The sequence below is a fragment of the Triticum aestivum genome, chromosome 3D (genome assembly GCF_018294505.1).
Source record: "Triticum aestivum cultivar Chinese Spring chromosome 3D, IWGSC CS RefSeq v2.1, whole genome shotgun sequence".
Classification (NCBI taxonomy): Eukaryota; Viridiplantae; Streptophyta; class Magnoliopsida; order Poales; family Poaceae; genus Triticum; species Triticum aestivum.
The window spans coordinates 526,103,166-526,109,118 of record NC_057802.1 but is presented as its reverse complement, the minus strand read 5'-3'; positions in this window follow the sequence as shown (position 1 = coordinate 526,109,118).

Below are 5,953 nucleotides of genomic sequence, written 5' to 3'. Positions count from 1 at the left end.
CAATATTCACTGTGAATGGTGCAATTTCATCAAACTTTTCATAATCTTCTTACATGTCTGTCTTGTCATCCACTCCCACGATGTTTCTCTTCCCAGAAAGAACTATGTGGCGCTTTGGCTCATCGTATGATGCATTCGCTTCCTTATCTTTTCTTTTTTTCGGCTTGGTAGATATATCCTTCACATAGAAAACATGTGCCACATCATTAGCTAGGACGAATGGTTCGTCTGCATACGCAAGATTGTTGAGATCCACTGTTGTCATTCCATACTGCGGGTCTTCCGTTACCCCATATCGTGTCATATTGACCCATTTGCACCGAAACAAAGGGACCTTCAAATCACGTCCATAGTCAAGTTCCCATATCTCCTCTATGTAACCATAATATGTTTCCTTTCCCGTCTTGGTTGTTGCATCAAAGTGGACACCACAGTTTTGGTTGGTGCTCTTCTTATCTTGGGCGATCGTGTAAAATGTATTACCATTTATCTCGTACCCTTTGAAAGTCATTATATTCGAAGATGGTAACTGGGACAGCGAGTACAGGTCATCTTCAATAGAGGCGTCATGCATGGTACGTGTCTGCAACCAGCCGGCGAAACTCCTGGTTTGTTCACGTGTAATCCAGTCATCAGACCGCTCCGGGTGTTTGGAGCGTAGAAAATTCTTGTGTTCGTCCATATACGGAGCCACCAAGGCGGAATTATGTATAACTGTGTAGTGTGCTTCAGTGAGAGAATGTCCATCCATACATATTTTTTGATTCCCTCCTAGCATGCCTTTTCCATCCAGTCTGCCCTTATGCCGCGATTCAGGAACACCAATCGGCTTAAGGTCAGGAATAAAGTCAATACAAAACTCAATGACCTCCTCATTTTCATGGCCCTTGGAGATGCTTCCTTCTGGCCTAGCACGGTTATGAACATATTTCTTTAAGACTCCCATGAACCTCTCAAAGGGGAACATATTGTGTAGAAATACAGGACCCAAAACGCTAATCTCTTCGCATAGGTGAACTAGGACGTGCGTCATGATGTTGAAGAAGGATGGTGGGAACACCAACTCGAAACTGACAAGACATTGCACCAAATCATTCTCTAACCTTGGTATGATTTCTGGATCGATTACCTTCTGAGAGATTGCATTGAGGAATGCACATAGCTTCATAATGGCTAATCGAACGTTATCCGGTAGAAGCCCCCTCAATGCAACCGGAAGCAGTTGCGTCATAATCACGTGGCAGTCATGAGACTTTAGGTTCTGGAACTTTTTCTCTGCCATGTTTATTATTCCCTTTATATTCGACGAGAAGCCAGATGGTACCTTAATACCGAGCAGGCATTCAAAGAAGATTTCCTTCTCTTCTTTGGTAAGAGCGTAGATGGCATGACCCTGATGTATGCCGTCTTTTCCATGCATACGTTGATGGTCCTCCCGTGCCTCAGGTGTATCTTTTGTCTTCCCATACACGCCCAAGAAGCCAAGCAGGGTCACGCAAAGATTCTTCGTCACGTGCATCACGTCGATTGCAGAGCGGACCTCTAGATCTTTCCAATAAGGCAGGTCCCAAAATATAGATTTCTTCTTCCACATGGGTGCGCGTCCATCAGCGTCATTCGGAACAGGTTGTCCGCCAGGACCCTTTCCAAAGACTACCTTCAAATCCTTGACCATATCATGTACATCAGCACCAGTACGGTGGCGAGGCTTTGTCCGGTGATCCACCTCACCTTTGAAATGCTTGCCTTTCTTTCTTACGGGATGCCTGCTCGGAAGAAATCGACGATGTCCCAGGTACACATTCTTCCTACAATTGTCCAAATATATATTGTCGGTATCATCCAAACAGTGCATGCATGCGCGGTATCCCTTGTTTGTCTGTCCTGAAAGGTTACTGAGAGCAGGCCAATCATTGATGGTCACGAACAGCAAGGCCTTTAGGTCAAATTCTTCCCCCATGTGCTCATCCCACGCACGTACACCTGTTCCATTCCACAGCTGTAAGAGTTCTTCAACTAATGGCCTTAGGTACACATCAATGTCGTTGCCGGGTTGCTTAGGGCCTTGGATAGGCACGGGCATCATAATGAACTTCCGCTTCATGCACAACCAAGGAGGAAGGTTATACAAACATAGGGTCACAGGCCAGGTGCTATGGTTGCCGCTCTGCTCCCCAAAAGGATTAATGCCATCTGCGCTTAGACCAAACCATACGTTCCTTGCGTCATCTGCAAACTCCTTCCCGTACTTTCTCTCAATTTTTCTCCACTGCGACCCGTCAGTGGGTACTCTCAAATTTCTATCTTTCTTACGGTCTTCTCTGTGCCATCGCATCGCCTTGGCATGCTCTTTGTTTTGGAACAAACGTTTCAACCGTGGTATTATAGGAGCATACCACATCACCTTGGCAGGAATCTTCTTCCTGTGGCGCTCGCCCTCGACATCACCGGGGTCATCGCGCCTGATCTTATAGCGCAATGCACCGCATACCGGGCAAGCGTTCAAATCCTCGTACTCACCGCAGTAGAGGATGCAGTCATTAGGGCATGCATGTATCTTCTGCACCTCTAACCCTAGAGGGCAGACAGCCTTCTTTGCTTCGTACGTACTCTCGGGCAATTCGTTGTCCTTTGGAAGCATATTCTTTATCACTAACAGCAACTTTCCAAATCCCATGTCAGATACACCATTCTCTGCCTTCCATTGCAGCAATTCCAGTGTGGTGCGCAACTTTTTCTTGTCAGCTTCGCAATTCGGGTACAACAATTTCTTGTGATCCTCTAACATGCGCTGCAACTTCTTCTTCTCCAAATCACTTGCGCAGTTTCTCTTTGCATCGGCAATGGCCCGACCTAGATCATCAGCGGGCTCATCTGATGCCTCTTCTTCAGCTTCTTCCCGCATTGCCGGCTCAGCTTCTTCCCCCATTGTTGTATCATCGTATTCAGGGAACCCATGGCCAGGATAGTTGTCGTCGTCCTCTTCTTCTTCATTGTCTTCCATCATAACCCCTCTTTCTCCGTGCTTGGTCCAAACATTATAGTGGGGAATGAAACCAGACTTAAACAGGTGGACGTGAATGGTTCTTGACGTAGAGTAATTGTGATCATTCTTACAGACTAAACATGGACAAGGCATAAAACCATCCACCCGCTTGTTTGCCTCAGCCGCAAGCAGAAAAGTTTGCACGCCATTAATGAACTCGGGAGAGCATCGGTCATCGTACATCCATTGTCGGCTCATCTTCATTACACAACACCGAATAGACCAAATTAATACAAGTTCATACATAAAGTTCATACAAGACTTAAATGCAACAAACAAATAACTCTCTAACTAAAGAATTTAAATGCAACAACAAATGCGATCAAGATCGAAACTAAGGTAACAATTGATCCAACAGCATAATGATACCAAGCCTCACTATCAATGGCATATTTTCTAATCTTTCTAATCTTCAAGCGCATTTTCTCCATCTTGATCTTGTGATCATCGACGACATCGGCAACATGCAACTCCAATTCCATCTTCTCCCCCTCAATTCTTTTCAATTTTTCTTTCAAATACTCGTTTTCTCTTTCAACTAAATTTAACTCTCGACAATAGGGTCGGTTGGAATTTCTGGTTCACAAACCTCCTAGAAAAAAATATCCATGTCAACTTGATGGGCATAATTTGTCATAAACACGAAATGCAACAACTAGTTTTAAAAGAGAATATACCACATCCGAATCATAACAAGGACGAGGGCCGACGGGGACGTATATCAAAACCATGGCACTATGTATAACAAACAACGTACGGGTAAGATAATTATACGAGTAACTATATATCCAAATCACACAAACATCAATTTGGTAATGTAAAACATTCATGAACAAGAGGCTCACCACAAGGTGGTGCCGGCGACGGAACGGTGTGGGCGATCGACTTTGGTTACGACGGAGATTTAGAAGGCACTAAGTAAACCACACCTACATATGCAAACTAAGTGTTAGTTTTGACCACAAATTGCATATAAATCAAATACTAGCACATATATTTTCTACCAAATTACTAAACTCATAAATTAATCACTATACAAAGCATTGCAAGAGCTAATCTAGCAATGAGAGATGAAAGGACAAAGTTGCTAACCTTTGTGATCATTTGAATGGATGGGGGCCTTCAAATCTTGACAAATTTTGGGCAAAATGTGTGATGAGCTCGAGAGGAAGAGGGGAAGAACAGAGAGGAGAGCGGAAAGGGGAAGAACAGAGCGAGCTCGGGTGGACGAAGGGCTTATGTAGGACGACCTTTAGCACTGGTTCGTGCCATGAACCGGTACTAAAGGTGCTGGAGGGGCCCCGGACTGACAACATGGCACGAACCGGTGCTAAAGGTCGGCCACGAACCGGTACTAATGAAAGCGGCTGGCTAGCCGTTGGAACCGGCACTAATGCACACATTAGTGCCGGCTCAAAAGCAAACCGGCACTAATGTGCTTGACATTTGACCCTTTTTCTACTATTGTGACCTCAAGAACAAAAGTAACTACTCACAAATAATAATCATGCTCAAATTCAGATGGGTATTAAATAGCATAATGGATATGAACATATAATCTTCCACCAAATAAACCATATAGTAATCGACTACAAGATGTAATCACCACTACTAGTCACCCACAAGCACCAATCTAAGGTTCCGGTACAAAGATTGAACACAAGAGATGAACTAGGGTTTGAGAGGAGATGGTGCTGTTGAAGATGTTGATGGAGATTATCCTCCCCAAGATGGGAGAGTTGTTGGTGATGGTGATGACGATGATTTCCCCTCCGGGAGGGAAGTTCCCCCGGCGGAATCGCTCCGCCGAAGGGCAAAAGTGCTCCTGCCCAAGTTCCACCTCGAGATGGCGGCGCTTTGTCCTGAAAGTCCTTTCCTTATTTTTTTCTAGGTCAAAATGACTTATATACCATAAGAGGGGCACCGGAGGTGGGCCGAGAAGGGCACAACCCACCAAGGCGCGCCTGGGCTCCCTGGCGCACCCAGGTGGGTTGTGCCCACCTGGTGGGGCCCCTCTGGTACTTATTTGCTCCAATATTTCTTATATATTCCATAAAAAATCTCCGTAAAGTTTCAGATCATTTGGAGTTGTGCAGAATAGGTAGCCTGACGTACCTTTTCAGGTCAAGAATTCCAGCTGCCGGTATTCTCCCTCTTTGTGTGTACCTTGCATATTATGAGAGAAAATGCATTAGAATTACTCCAAAAAGCATTATTATGCATAAAAACAATATAAATAACAGTAGGTAAACATGATGCAAAATGGACGTATCAACGCGCCCTGGTGCCTCGTAGGCACCTGGTGGCCCCCTTTGGTATTTCTTTCTTCCAGTATTTTTTTATTTATTCCAAAATAATTCTCTGTGAAATTTCAGCTCATTTGAAGATGTGCGGAATAGGTATCTCTGACATAGCTTTTTTAGGTCTAGAATTCCAGTTGCTGGCAATCTCCCTATTCATGTAAATCTTGCAAATTAAGAGAGAAAAGGCATTAGAATTGCTCCACAAAGTGTTATATTGACTAAAACCACTATAAATAACAGTAGGAAAACATGATGCAAAATGGACGTATCAACTCCCCCAAGCTTAGACCTCGCTTGTCCTCAAGCAAAAGCCGATATCGGTAATCATGTCCACATGTTTAGAGAGAGGTGTCGATAAAAAACAAAATACAAACATAGTAGCATCATGATCATTATTATAGCAGCAATATACATCATCATAAACTTCTCATGAGCAAGTAATAATTGATCACAACAACGAAGTATAAGGCATAAACTTTCTTGAAAACTAACAAACTATGTTCTCTGTCAACAAGGCAATTACGATTCATCATCTTTTCAGAAAGGGTCCCATGTAGGAGCTTTTGTGTAGCAAGTTCACATACTCAACCATCATTTTAGTCTT